Here is a 15,177-nt window from a genome sequence, read left to right as displayed (position 1 = left end):
TGTCCTGGATGCTGTACAATTTCCAGGGCTCTCTTCCTCTTTTCTTTGTTATCACCAACCTTCCTGCTGATACCTGTATGAGAGGCGGCTGGCAGGTCTTCCTCATACTGACATATTTACAAAGAAAAAAACCCTACTTTTTATATGACTTAATTTAATGGGGCATGATGCAGGCCCAATCCTAAGGCCAAGAAGAATTTTTGACTGAGGAGGGAATATTGAAACATATATCCTTAAAAGCATTTATCTGTGTCTACAAAGCCTAGGTTATAGGGGATTTATCTTACGAAGAAAGAGTTCATCTGGTTTTGTGCACCCTGTCTCATTATCACCAGTCTTAGGTGACAGTAAGGGCTATGTTATTGACATAAAAAGATTAAGTGATTTTCTCAAGGCTTTCAAATGTATAGGGGTAAAATGAAGACTAAAAGCCATGTTTAAATTCTCTCTCAGGAAGGGATTTTGCCACAAAAACATTAATTGATGCATGTTTTGTAATAGTGCATGTAATTATCTAACAAATTTTGATATTCATTAACTTGTTGGTGCAACAACTTAATTTCTCTTTAATAAAATGCCATAGCAAATTTTCTGGGAGAATTTACATGAAACTCACTGGGGTGGCCTTCGGGATGTAGAACAAGAGAACTGGGGACAGGGAACACTTTAGTGAGCTTCTGCTTTTCACTTTAACTCTTGTTCTGTCTGAAATTTTACACTGAATTTCTTTTGTAATTAAAGCAACTATTTAACAAAAATTAATAAATAGACTTTAGGTCATATATTTATTGTAAATCTCAAAACTTTTGAAAACTGTGATGTCAAGTGTCTTCAATTGCTGGGATATAAACTATTTTATGTCATTTGGAAAGCTCAGATGGTTGCAGAATTCTCATTTTCAGATAATTTCTTAAAATTTTACTGTTAAAACTCTCCTGCTTGGCACAAAATAATGTCCAGGCTGTCTCTGTGAGAAAGTGATTTCTGTTGCCTAAGTTACAAAATGAAACACATTTTTTACCCCTGGATCTTGGCATGCCTTTGGAATGCTATTTGTATTTATGTAGCTAAGTTAGAACAACAGGAGTCACTGAGATGCACTTTGGTCAGAACAGAATCTGCAGAACTACAGCCCTGCCAGATGGACTTGCCACGGCTGTTCCGCTGCAAAAACTGATTATTTTTGCAAGCTGCATGAAAGAATTCACCACCAGGAATTATTTTAAATTTTATGACATTAAAAAAACCCTGCAGAACCAACAGAGCAGCTGAAAAAATAAGTTGCTTGCAAAAGGTTTGCCTTTATTATTATTTTTAAAATTTCTGTGATTGTGAGGGAGCAGGTGGTTGGGTGGGGAACACGGAAAGCACTGGGAATGTGGTTCAGATCTCTAAACAGGGCAGGACAGTGGGCTAATTAAAGTCAGACAATAGGCCATTTAGAAAGCCTTAGTAAAGCATTCATTCAAATGAATGCCAAGAATATAGTGTGTACCTCTGTATTCAAACATTGGTGTTTTGAGTTTACTAGACACTGCCTGTTCAGAAAATGTTTCTTTTTTTTTTTCTTTTTAAATTCTTTGTAGGCTCGTGGAGGGGGTTAGCTGGCCATGTTAACAAGCAATATGCAAAGCACTGTGCTGTGAGATGGAGCAAAAGGTATGGGGAGATGTTCCCAGGGTGAATACTGATTCCCTTTATCAATAACCTTGCAGAATTTCAAATGAGAAATAGATTCTTCTGCTGGCATTCATGAAAAAGTAGCAAGGATAAATAAGATATATTTATTAAAGAAAAATTGCAGGTTTCTTAAGAACCTTAGCAGTCAAACACAAAGAGAACAACAGGGATTTCTAAAAATTTAAGAAAAATAAAGATAATATGGAAAGAAATAAAAAGCTAAGAGAAGATAAGAAAAATAAAGCAGCCGGGTGCGGTGGCTCATGCCTGTAATCCCGGCACCTTGGGAGGCTGAGGCGGGTGGATCACCTGAGGTCAGGAGTTCAAGACCAGCCTGACCAATACCGCGAAACCCCGTCTCTACTAAAAATACAACAAACAAACAAACAAAAAAACAAAAAAAAACATAGCCAGGCGTGGTGGCGTGTGCCTGTAGTCCCAGCTACTTGGGATCCTGAGACAGGAGAATTACTTGAACCCAGGAGGTGGAGGTTGCAGTGGGCCGAGATCATGCCATTGCACTTCAGCCTGGGCAACAGAGCGAGACGCCATCTCAAAAAAAATAAAAAATAAAAAAATAAAAAAAGAAAAATATAGCAATAACCAAGAAAACACACATTGGGCCACTTGATGCCCATTTGCTGTGCCCAGGGAAACACAACAATCTTACTAAAATCTAAACATGTTGTAGGATGAGTTCAGGTTATGAGTTGAAGAGGTGAAAAATAATTTCTACGGTAAATTTTAAGAAATCAGAGAAGACCGTGAGTATTTCCTATAATTGCAGTAGTGCCAACTGTTTGGCACTCATGCCTGCAGAGCTCGGGATGCCTCGGTCCAAAGCTTACCCTTTTTCCAACCGCAGATTCAATATACTATCCACATGTTATGTTCTCAGATGTGACAATATGCTGATGGTTGCGGAGGCTGTGATTTCTTCCTTGGATTTATGTATGACAAACTCCTTAATTTAAAGGCCTGTGTACCAGTTTTTGCTCTTACTTGTATTTGACTTCTTCTTTTGGCATTTTCATTGTTGTTTAGCACCACCATTAGAATGCCAAAGAGCAGTAGTATGGTATTAGATTTCTACATTAGTAAAGGGTTCTATCTGTTTCTAGCATGGACTACTAAAAATTGGCTTAGTATCTAGGAAATGAGAGCATTGGTGGTCTTCCTCTCCCCCTGTTTTGTCATATTTCATAAGAAGGTAAAGCCTTAAGGAAAGTATTCTCCCCTTTACTTATCAGCTGTTATATTTATTGAGAATGTAAGTAAGGCTCCATAGTGTGTACAACTCTGAGAGAATTCCAGACACCACGGGGGCTAGGAGAGCATTGAAGGGGTGGATAACCAGAGACAGCAGGTCAATTGAGCTGGTAAACTCTATGTTTCACTGGGCTCAGGAATCTCTTCCAGCCCTCAAAAGGGGGCTGATATTGTCTCTGCCTTCTAAAGTGGAAGAAGTGGCATTCTGCATCCAGTCCCATGAGTGAGCCATGGATGGCACCCTCTCAAATAACTTGGCGATATTCAGAAAAGAAATCCAAAGACATGCCAGGGGAGTAAGCTTCAGGTAAGAAGAAAAGCTCAGAGAGAAATGGGTCACGTGAGTAGGCCCCAGAGGTCTCTAGAGAACAGAAAAGAGGCTTCTTGCAAGGTCAGGATGGCACACTCTGACTCCGGTTCAGGAAGCAATTTCCTCTCATACAGAGAGGGCCAGGTGCCACATAGAGCCCCATGAGGCCAGGTGGTCCAGGAGTGGTGAAGAACGACTAAGAGGGACTCTATACAGTGTTCTCCATATACTCCCCCCGCTGGCTGCAGCTGTTTCTGGGACAGAAAGCAGGTTCTGGGGTAGAACTGGAGATAAACTCTATAAGGAAATTGAAAACTTCTTGGGTCTAGTGTCTTTTAAGATGTCTGAGTATCATAGGAAAGGAAAGTCCTGGTACTGGTTTGGGCTGGCTTGGCATCATCTTTTGAACAGTCTACAGGAACACTGTGGGGCTGATTGGGGAGACAAATGTGTTCCCGAGATGGAGCAAAAGTCATAATTGGGGCCACCCATCACACACAAAATCTGGAGGGTGACATGAGAGCTGAGCAGGAGGGCCTGAAGCAGAGTGACCACTCCAAAGCTCACCCATCCTTGGGCTGGAATCATAATGTAAGAGGGCAATAGGGTGGGTGAAGTGAAGACCTGGAGTCTCACAAACCTAGTTCCAAATCTGAGCCTCACTACTTTCTACCTGATTCTTATTTTTCTGATCTGAAAAATAGATATGGGTACCACCCTCTGAAAGCTGTCGTGCTTGTGTTGATAAATGAAATATATTTTAAAACAGATAAATGAAATTATTTGTAAAGTTCTTATTTCAGAGCCCAGTGGTAAGTGATAGTTATTGTTATTATTCATTATTATTTATGCTAGAGAGAACTGAACAGGTGGGAAGGGGACTCAGGTCTAAACGTCAAGTCAGTTGTATCCCCATGCCCATCTTTGACCCAATATTAACATTAGCACCAGAACTTTTGGAGGCTACATAATCATTTTTCTGCTTTATGTGTTTTTTCTATTCCCTGTATTCCTGGCTAACTCAGATTGCAAAACTCTAGTTGAACTAGAGAAAAGGGAATTTATCTTTTTCAGATTACAGAGGGGGTTCAGCTTGGCCTTGGATGTTGGGGGTAGGGGTGCCAGTGGGTGGGACACGTTCTGAGGTCTGGGAAAATCTACTGAGTCAGGAGGAGAAACAGCTGCACCCAGCGGGGGAAACACACGGAGAACACTGAATACTGACCCTCTCCCATCTGCACCACTCAGAAGATTTTTTAAATTCAGGAAATGCAGGCTTCAGAAAGTCACATCCCTTGTTAGGTCAGCAAATTGGTGGCAAATCCTGATCAAAATATTCAGACTTTTATTTCTTTCTTCTTGTCATTTGAAGCTTTTTTTTTTTTTAAATTGGCAGTTCATGATGGATAAGTAAATTATAGTTTTGTTATCCTAAACTGATTGAGTTTTTGGATATTTAGTACTACAGAATGGGAGCAGTTGAAATTATCTTAATGAAATGCACCAGGCTGGAGTTTCAACTCTAGCCATCTCAACTGGAATAATGGAGGACAGTGGTATAGCTCAGTCAGCATGTGGGTAACTACAGCTTCCACTGTTTTTTTTTTTTTAATTTATTCCTAGGAATAAAGTTTTCAAACCTACAAAAGTTACCCAGTAGCCTTTCTAATGGTTTCACTTATGTATATTATATTGAAATTAATAGTAGTGATGACAGGAAGATCTAACTGTCAAGCCTGCTATCCAGAGCGCCCTATAATCCAGTGCCTATCTACCTTAGTGTGGCACAGCTTTGCTGAGACATTTATCAAGTACCGCTATGTACCAGATACTGTAAAAACCATAAAAGCTGCCATTTGCTGAGCATTTATAGCATGCCATATGCTATACCAGGTGCTTTGTAGACATTATCAAATTTCACTTTCACAACACCTTCCATGGTAGCTATCACCGTTCCCATTTACATAGGAGGAAACTGAGGCCCAGAGAAGTGAGATCAATTTCACACACAAGAGTCAGAAGCTCGGTCTGTCTGACTCTGATATTCAGGCACTTAACCACCTTACCACACTGTTATTCTTCCTGGGCTGGAGGCTCCAAAAGGAACAAACAGAAATGGCAAGATGTTAGCCAGCTGAGGGACAGATTTAAGAAAACAAAAAGTGACAGTGCAATGTAAGAATATTTTAGCAGAAAAATATGCTGGAGGCTTTGGGAGCAGAGGGGAGTGTCTGGGAGACCTCAACAGGCAAGATGAGAACTGAATTTTGAAGGATTGTGCAGGCCTCCCAACCTTCTCTTTCACTTCTCTATGCTGCAGACAAAATTGGTTCATCCGCTGCACATCACAGGGAATTGCTTCCTTTCCCCTGCGCCTTTGCCCCTTCCGTGTGTTCTGCTTGGATTCTACTCCTGCTCACTGCTCACCTGGGTCATCTTCTTCCTTCAAAGCTTAGCTCGTGGCACACTTTCCTCCAAGAAGTCTTTTTCTCTTTCCTTCCCTCCCTTCCTTTCTTCCTTCCTTCCTTCTTTCCTCCCCCTCTCTCTCCCTCCCTCTTTCTTTCTTTTCTTCTTTCTTTTTTTCTTTCTTTCTTTCTTTCTCTTTCTTTCTTTCTTTCTTTTCTTTCTTTCTTTCTTTCCTTTCCTTTCCTTTTCCTTCCTTCTCTTTTCTTTTCCTTCCTTCCTTCTTTCCTTCCTTCCTTGTCTCTTTTCTTTTCCTTCCTTCCTTCCTTCATCTCCTTCCTTCCTTCCTTTCTCTCTCTCTTCCCTCCCTCCCTCCTTTCTTTCTCTTTCTTTTCTTTCTTTCTTTCTTTCTTTCTTTCTTTCTTTCTTTCTTTCTTTCTTTCTTTCTTTCTTTCTTCTTCTTCCTCTTCTTTCTTTCTTTCCTTCTTTCTTTCTCTGTCTTTCTCTCTCCTTCCTTCCTCCCTCCCTCCCTCTTTCTTTCTTTTCTTTCTTTCTTTCCTTCCTTCCTTCCTTTCTTTCTTTCTTTCTCTTTCTTTCTTTTCTTTCTTTCTTTCTTTCTCTTTCTTGCTTTCTTTTCTTTCTTTCTTTCTTTTCTTTCTTTCTTTTCTTTCCTTTCCTTTTCCTTCCTTCTCTTTTCTTTTCCTTCCTTCCTTCCTTCCTTCCTTGTCTCTTTTCTTTTCCTTCCTTCCTTCCTTCATCTCCTTCCTTCCTTCCTTTCTCTCTCTCTTCCCTCCCTCCCTCCTTTCTTTCTCTTTCTTTCTTTCTTTCTTCTTCTTCTTCTTCCTCTTCTTTGTTTCTTTCCTTCTTTCTTTCTTTCTCTGTCTTTCTCTCTCCTTCCTTCCTCTCTCTCTCTCTCTCTCTCACCCAGTCTGGAGTGCAGTGGTGCAATCTTCCCTCACTGCAACCTCTGCCTCCCAGGTTCAAGCGATTCTTGTGCCTCAGCCTCCTGAGTATCTGGGATTACAGGTGCACACCACCATGCCCGCCTAATTTTTGTATTTTTAGTAGAGATGGGGTTTCACCACGTTGGCCAGGCTGGTGTCAAACTCCTGACCTCAAGTGATCTGCCCACCTCGGCCTCCCAAAGTGCTGGGATTACAGATGTGAGCCACTGTACCTGGCCCAAGAAGTCTTTTTCTACCTACCTGCTTCATGCTTTGCTCTCCCTCCTCTGAACCTCCCTCATGTTTACTGATGGTCACACTCAACTCTTTTGGCAGTTGGAGCAAAGCCATCTTTTTATTTTTAATCACTTATAATTTCTTACCCCACAACTGAACAGTACATTTCTTAAGGGCAATGAATTTCTTATATTGTTTTGAATTCTAACAAGCATCACTCCTCACATGCAGTTGTGTGTTTAATAGCAATGGCATTGATTGAGCACCTACCATGTGCCAAGCCCTTGGCAAATATTAAATGTAATCCTTATGATAACCTTGCAAGGCTGATGTTATTATCTTCCTTTAGCAGCAAGGTTAAGTAACTTTACTGTTATCACACAGTTGGCAAATGGCAGAGCTGGGATTTGAATTCAGGTCATCTGGATCTAGAGCCCAAACTCTTTGCTATGCTGTGTTTTCTATGTCTTAGAATATGAACTTCAGGCTGGGCACAGTGGCTCACACCTGTAATCCCAGCACTTTGGGAGGCCGAGGTGGGCAGATCACGAGGTCACGAGTTCGAGACCAGCCTGGCCAATATGGTGAAACCCTGTCTCTACTAAAAATACAAAAATTAGCTGGGCATGGTGGCACTTGCCTGTATTCCCAGCTACTCAGGAGGCTGAGGCAGAAGAATCACTTGAACCCAGGAGGTGGAGGTTGCAGTGAGCAAAGATCATGCCACTGCACTCCAGCCTGGATGACAGAGTGAGACTCCGTCTCAAAAAAAAAAAAAAAAAAAGAACAGTAAACCTGAGTGCTGTAGGTTTCCAGACAACAGAGTAATCTGAAACATCAGCTCAATGGTGCTTCAGATTGGGTAAGAGCTAGTTGTCTGAGACTCAGGTCTATTTTAAATCCTCAACAATGAGATTAGGATTTAAATATTTAAAGAAATGGAAATATTTGAAGTATGAATAATGAAAATAACAAAGATAAATAAATGGAATAAACATTAAAAAATTTAAGTTTTAAAAGTGAATACTGAGATGTAGCTCAGAAGCTACAAAGTAGCTGATATGTAGGCTGAACAAGTCTAGACATACAGCGTACAACATGAGGGCTATAGTTAATAAAGTTGAATTGTGTTAGGAATTTTTGTTAAATAAGTAGATTTTAGCAGCTTTTGCCACAAAAAGTAACTAAGTATCAGTAAGTAATAATGATTCGAAAAGAAAACACTTGAGGTTGGAATGAAAAAAACAGACCACTTGGAATAGTTAAATTTTGGTCTGTACTTGTACAGTATATATAAATCAAGGCTGATGAGATAGGGGATGTATTGATTTGCTTCACTATAGTGGCAATTTTACTATATATATGTATCCCATAAGGTCATGTTGCAAACATCAGTTATGCACAGTAAAATTTATCTGAAAAAAATAAACACAGAAACTAGAGAAATCTTAGACGCATGGCCCAACTCTGCTTTTATGGACAGGGACGCTGAGGCTCAGAGAAGAGAAGAGAATTACCCAAGACCATTTGCAGCCAGAAGGAGGGGTTCAAACAGACGAAAGAAGGAGCAGCTTCTCTTTTGGTGGAGGAGAGATGTGTTACCCAAAGTTTCAGGGAAATCAAAGAAACTTTGAGATGATAGAATATACAGCTTCCAACTGCATGTATTTTTTCCTCCTAATACTTCACAAGAAATCCAAATGCAAGTCACAGATCTAGACGTCACGATGTTTACACTTGTGGTAACTGAATTGTGCACATGATTGGTATAGCAAAGCAGCAGCTGAATGTGTAACTAAACAAACGTCCAACTAGGAGTCCTGCTGGAAGGACAGGCGGTTTTAGGGACTAAGATAGACAATGCACATCTGTTCTACAGTTAAAGTCTGCCCAACTTTATGGCAATTGCTCTGTCATAAACACACCAAATGGTGCCTATTCACCTTCTGTTCCCCCCAAATTTCCCATCAAATATGTACTATTGTCATACTTCTATCCATTGCTTGTAATATTAACCCTCCAAAATAATTAGGAAAGATTATTAACCAAGAAACCCAGCTGACAATATTGCCTTATCCTGTATGCCCTTGATGTAGAGATTTTAGCAGACAAATAATTTAAATGTAAGAATTTAGGATAATGTACAGAAAGAAAATAACTGTAAGTAATACTGATTTGAAAAGCAAACACTTGAGATTGGCATGCAAGAATCACGCTGTGTGGAAGTAGTTCACTTTTGGTTTCTATATGTAGAGCACGTAAAAATCAAGGCTGTTATTATCTAAATATATTTCTCACTTGGGATATTTCTCTTTAACTTTTACTCAATTCAGACCTTCTAAAAACAGAGCCAGAAATCTTCATTTATTTTTCCTTAGGTTTATGTAGGATATTAACTTGAAGGAATTTTCATGTCTATTTTCTTACCGTTCCTGGCTATAGCATTTTGATGAATGAGCCGAGCAAGAGAGCTGTTACTTTGTCCATAAATCAACAAAATAAATTGAACATCAAACCCTGATTCCTAGGCTCAATCTTAGCCTCCCCTACACTACACGACACTTCCCATCTCCCCAACAGTTTCAATTCCAAGCTGATTTCCTTTTCCTACACAGCAAGTTTTACATTTTTCCCCCTCATGTCAGCTGATGCATATTCAACAATTTAAAATAAATCCATAAGATAGCTTAAGAAAAACTTGATTAAAAGGAACAATGGTCTGAAAATCACTCACCAACTTTCAAAACAAAAGTGAAAAATTGTGACTATTAGGCTTATTGCTTTTTTTCCCTACATATAATAAAGAGGTTATTGAATTTTATGATGTTATTTGAAAATAATTCGATCTTTAGCTTTTATAGAACTCAATTGAAATGGTGTAGTTGAAAAAATGCAGCAATCAGAACTTAATTGTGTGTGTGTGTGTGTGTGTGTGTGTGTGTATTTGGTACTAGATGGTGGTGAATGGCTCACATTTATATATCTTGGTAGAAGATCCAGTAGTGTGGTAAAGAATAACAGAAAAATTCGAGAAAGAAAAAAGAAAAGCCATTATTTAAAAATAGACATACATAGCAATAGTTGTGAAACCACAGAACTGTAGCTAAAATGTATGGAAGTGGTTTTAATTTCTAGTCTTTGGTAAAAGTCTCTTTTGATGCAAGGGATATTTTTTCTTGTTCTTACTGCAAAGATGTGAAAATTATTTCATGGTATCAAAAACAGATGTTCATGAGGGAAGCTGCGGTAAAGATGGATCAACAGAGTCTTGTGTAAATTTATCAGTGTCGTCACAAATAAAAGAGCAGCAATTTGGGCATCCAATAGATACTTCCTGAAGTATGCCTATCCGGGGGGGGACATAGTTTTCAGAATATGCAGAATATGTGAGTATTAGTTTTCTAGGACTGCTGTAACAAATTATCACAAACAGGGTGGGTTAAAACTAGCATCATTGATTCTCTCATAATTCTGGAGGCCAGAAGTCCAAAATCAAGGTGTTGGCAGGGCTGTGTGCCCTCCAGACTCTAGGGGGGGAATTTGCCTTTGCTTTTTCAAGCTTCTGGTGGCTGCTGGTAGATATTCCTCGACTGTGGCCTCATCACTCCAGTCTCTGCTTAAGTGGTCACATTGCCTCCTCCTCTTTTGTGTATCTTCTCCCTGGTGTGTGTGTTTCTCTCTCAAAATTACCCCTTGTGAGGGAGGATACTTGTGGATACATGAGATTATACTGAGAACTCACCTAAATAATGCCAGGTAAGGGCCTTTTCTAAAGATACTTCACTTAACCACAAATTCTGCCATATAAAGCAGAACTCACTGGTCCCAGGGATTTGACATGGGATCTTTGGGGCTTCATTTTTTTTAACCTATCATAATGTGCTTATGGTAAACCACATGGTAGGGCCTCTGACTGGTCATTACTCATGCTGTCAGGTGCAAATTTTGAGCATATCTAATGAATGACTTCTCTAACTGAACTTAGTTGAGATATGAGAATCATTGTGTCCCAGTGCATTAGTATGAAAAAGGGGAGGTGGTCTCAGTATAAGCCATCGAATCAGAGCCCCACAGTGTCTCCCGTAACATGATGGTCCATGATGCTTTCTTATTGGGTTGCATTTGCAACAGGGACAGAAATAGGTCCTCAAGAGTCAATGACTAATGCATATGATATCCTTGAGATTTACAGATATTCTAGAGTAGTGGTTGAGAGGATGAAACACCAGTAGGTGGACAGTAAGGGCAATTCATGCAAATGTCTAAAGTCCAAATAACCACATTTTGGGACTTTATGCATTTAATTATCTGAATTTAAAAGTCAGTGAAGTTAGGATGAGCGTAAGATAGCAGTGTTGAGATGCTGGGTAGTATGATGGGGACATGAAGTTAAGGATGAGTTCATATCATCTATGCACTTGATGCCTGAGAATAAATACCATGGTTAGAACCGGTGCATACTGTTTTTGTTCTAGAAGTTATCTCTACCTGGTACATTTTCTTTTTAAAAAACCCCTTTGTTTGCATGTATCAGAGATTATTCTGTTCTAGTCCCCATTGGCCATTCCCTTTAAATATGGAATGTGGGCTGGGCACGGTGGCTCATGCCTGTAATCCCAGCACTTTGGGATGCCAAGGTGGGTGGATTACTTGAGGTCAAGAGTTCAAGACCAGCCTGGCCAACATGGTGAAACCCCGTCTTTACTAAAAATACAAAAATTAGCCGGGCATGGTGGCACACACCTGTAATCCAAGCTAATTGGGAAGCTGAGGCAGGAGAATGGCTTGAGCCTGGGAGGCAGAGGTTGCAGTGAGCCAAGATTGTGCCACTGCACTCCAGCCTGGCTGACAGAGCGGGATTCTGTCTCAGACAAAAAAAAAAAAAAAAAAGGAATGTGGAATTGGAGTCATCTGCTACTTGTAAATTGTGCAGCTTTGAAACAATTACTTCCCTTCTCTTATTCTCAATGCACTCATCTGTAAACTGGGAAACTGTGTAAATATCAATCTCAGGGTTAGTGTGTCTATCAAATGAAACAACACATGAGAAAGTGCACTTTAAACTGTCCTTACATAAATGTTATTATAGTCTTCATATTACATGACTATGCTGCCTGGTCTTTTGTCTTCAGCATTCAGTCTAGGGCTTGGTTGCTAAGTTCTTGTATTTTTTCAAATGTGTAAGTATTTTTTCTTTCCTCCAGGTTATTTGGTGTTCAACGGCACAAACTATATATTATATATGTATCTTGTATCCACTTTCTCCGTAAGAGACCCAGTGTCACTGGGTCAATAGCAAGAGCTCAGCAAGTTCTTATGTGAAGAGAGATAAAAACCTTGGCTGTGACATGTGAGGCTTAGACACTTGCTCTTTGCTCTATGGCAAAGTTCTCAATGATGTGCAAAGGCACCATCCAAGGAGCTTGTGAAAAAATGACACAATGACAATGCCTTGGCTCCAACCCAATAATAGTAGACATGGGACAGGTCCAGGGATCTGTATTTTAAAATGAGATAAAATAATATGGCTTATTATTAATTATGTCTAGATTGTCTCATTTTATAAAAAGTAAAAACTCACCAAAAAATAAAGAAAGGAAACAAAATCTGTGACTTGATAGTCACAGATCTTGAGCAAGAAGTCATATTAGGTAAATTTTAAAGAAAAAAGTATGTCCACCATTTGGATATATGCCTTCATGCCCTTTAATGTAACTTTTCTTTTTCTATAACTCTGGTATAGTGCCTTATCATTTGTATATAGGCATTGATAATGATACAAAGTGTGAGTTACACACTCATTCACCCTGGGCAGACACCATGTTTATTCGCTGACGATAGATATTACCCTTACGTGCAACTCTTGTCTTTCCAATTGATAGTTTGCCTGAAACTTTCACCAACATTCATAATTTAGTTGCTGTCTCATGTTAGTTGCAGTTACTGTGGTCAAGCAATCCACCTGACTTCCACTTGAAGCTGCGGTTCATTTTAGGTATATTCTGAATTCCTTCTCTCTCTCTCTCAAGAGACTAGATTTGGATTGATATTTTATTTTTATTATTATTACTGTTTTTTGAGACAGAGTCTCACTGTGTTGCCCAGGCTGGAGTGCAGTGTCACGAACTCAGCTCACTGCAACCTCTGCCTCCCAGGTTCAAATGATCCTCCCACTTCAGCCTCCTGAGTAGCTGACATTACAGGCATGAGCCACTATACCCGGCTAATTTCTGTATTTTTAGTAGAAATGGGGTTTCACCATGTTGGCCAGGCTGTTCTGGAACTTCTGGCCTCAAGTGATCTGCCTGCCTCAATCTCCCAAAGTGCTGGGATTACAGGCATGAGATACCGTGCCCTGCTGTATTGATATTTTTATCACATATCCCAGGTGATTCCGAGCAGGCACTGTGAGAAGCACTGAACTAGGAGCAGACAAGGAGCCGATTATTCAGATTTCTCTGTAGCAGATAAGCTCCATTTGTTTAACTAGAAGAGAGGTGGTGGCTTAAAAGAAAGGATAACGGCCGGGTGCGGTGGGTCATGCCTGTAATCCCAGCACTCTGAGAGGCCGAGGCAGGTGGATCACGAGGTCAGGAGTTTGATACCAGCCTGGCCAACATAGTGAAACCCCTTCTCTACTAAAAATACAAAAAAACAAAATTAGTGGGGCGTGGTGGCAGGTGCCTGTAATCCCAGCTACTTGGGAGGCTGAGACAGGAGAATCGCTTGAATAGCTTGAACCTGGGAGGCGGCAGTTGCAGTGAGCCGAGATCGTGCCACTGCACACCAGCCTGGGCAACAGTGCGAGACTCCATCTCAAAAAAAAAAAAAAAAAAGATAACATAAAATATGCAATTAAAGGTGTTCTTGGATGGGAGGAAATTGAACGTTTATTTGAAATATGTCTCAGGAGTTTGATTTTGGAGCAGAGTTGAACATGGTGCCAACATTCTCAGCATACATGCTGGAAGAACCAGTACCTGCTGTGTATCCTGCACTAAGTACTGGACATGCTTGTCTCATTTATTTCTGGTCATCTGCTGTCATGCCCTGCACCCAGCAGGTGCCAACAGATGCCTGACATTCATGTGATTATATTTTACTTGATAGAATAGGTGTTTATATGTTGATCTTGGTAACCAAATGATATTGCCATTCTAGAATCATTTCTGGAGATCTGGTGCAACTACTTAAACATTTGGGGTATACAGTAGAACTATTTATAAAGACATGGATGGCAGACAAAGATTTTATACTCAGAACGTCTCCTATTAGGATTTTAAAATCTGATTTTGCATGTTACAGAGAAGATTTTTTTTTAAGTTATCTCTGTTGGGTTTAGAGTAACAATTATGTGGATGAAGGTGAGTATTATTCCCACCAACCAAGCCCTTGGTAATCCATGGCTTGGAGAAATGAAAAAGTCAGGACACACTATCTTTTAATTGCCATGAACCACAGTAGCCAGACAGTAAGATCACAGAGCTCCTGGTGCGCCTGCTGGCTGCTAACAGACGTGCCATGATTAGAGATATTTATAGCTGGAAGGGACCCCGGAGGTCATTTTGCCTAACTCACTTCATATTGGGTCCAGAAGAGTAAAGTGGCTTTCCCAGGGCCACGTGACTGGTTCCCAGCAAGGGCCAGGGCCCCTCTCTACTGGTGTTCCTCCACTCCACCAGGCTTCTCAGTCAGGAGGAGCACCAGCATTTATTGACTGTGATTTATGTGACATCCAGTTATGAGGGAATAGGAATTCTGTTTCCAAGGACATATAGTCAATAGCAGATGAACAAAGACATGAAAACTCTTTCAAAAAGGGCATGAAAACCAGCATTAAACAGATTAGGATGAGATTGAAGTAGAGGGAGTGTAAGTTAAGGTGTAAATGCTGGCACCACTAAGTGAGAGAAAGATTGTCTGTCACAGAGTAATTCTATACCGCGTGCCAGTTAAAGGAAGGCTTTGTTTTGAGAATATCAGATCCAGGAAGTGGGGGATTGGTGTGTGGATAAAGGAAGAGGAGAGAGAACCTGCAAGCACCTCAGAATATATTAAATTGGGACTTACATTAAGTCTTGAGTTACTTGTCTGCCGGGATCGTTTTTCTGCCAGGAGATCTTTGACTGTATGCTTCACTCTCACACCTTGATACACTCGTTTGCTGTAGTCTCCTGGGACTTAAGCAAATGGAATAGTCACAACAAATGTGGATGGAATCATTAGGTTAACCTCCCAAAGGACATATTTGGGGGCTGATCATTGTGATGTCATTTTCTTGATAGAATGATAGAATTCCTGGATTTGAAGTGGCTTTGATAGAGTAGCTTCAAT

At 40.2% G+C, this 15,177-nt stretch overlaps 1 protein-coding gene across 1 annotated transcript in view; it reads right to left on the bottom strand.

Annotated features, from left to right (window-relative positions):
• POU2AF2 (POU class 2 homeobox associating factor 2) overlaps positions 1–15,023 on the bottom strand; it is a 30,647-nt gene extending 15,624 nt beyond the window's left edge. Inside the window, exon 1 of the mRNA XM_054441389.2 lies at positions 14,914–15,023. The gene's annotated coding sequence lies outside the window, so the exon portion shown is untranslated. The remainder of the gene's footprint in view (positions 1–14,913) is intronic.
• Positions 15,024–15,177: the final 154 nt, after the last annotated feature.

The sequence above is a fragment of the Pongo pygmaeus genome, chromosome 9 (genome assembly GCF_028885625.2).
Source record: "Pongo pygmaeus isolate AG05252 chromosome 9, NHGRI_mPonPyg2-v2.0_pri, whole genome shotgun sequence".
NCBI lineage: Eukaryota > Metazoa > Chordata > Mammalia > Primates > Hominidae > Pongo > Pongo pygmaeus.
This window is presented reverse-complemented; position numbering and strand designations above follow the sequence as displayed.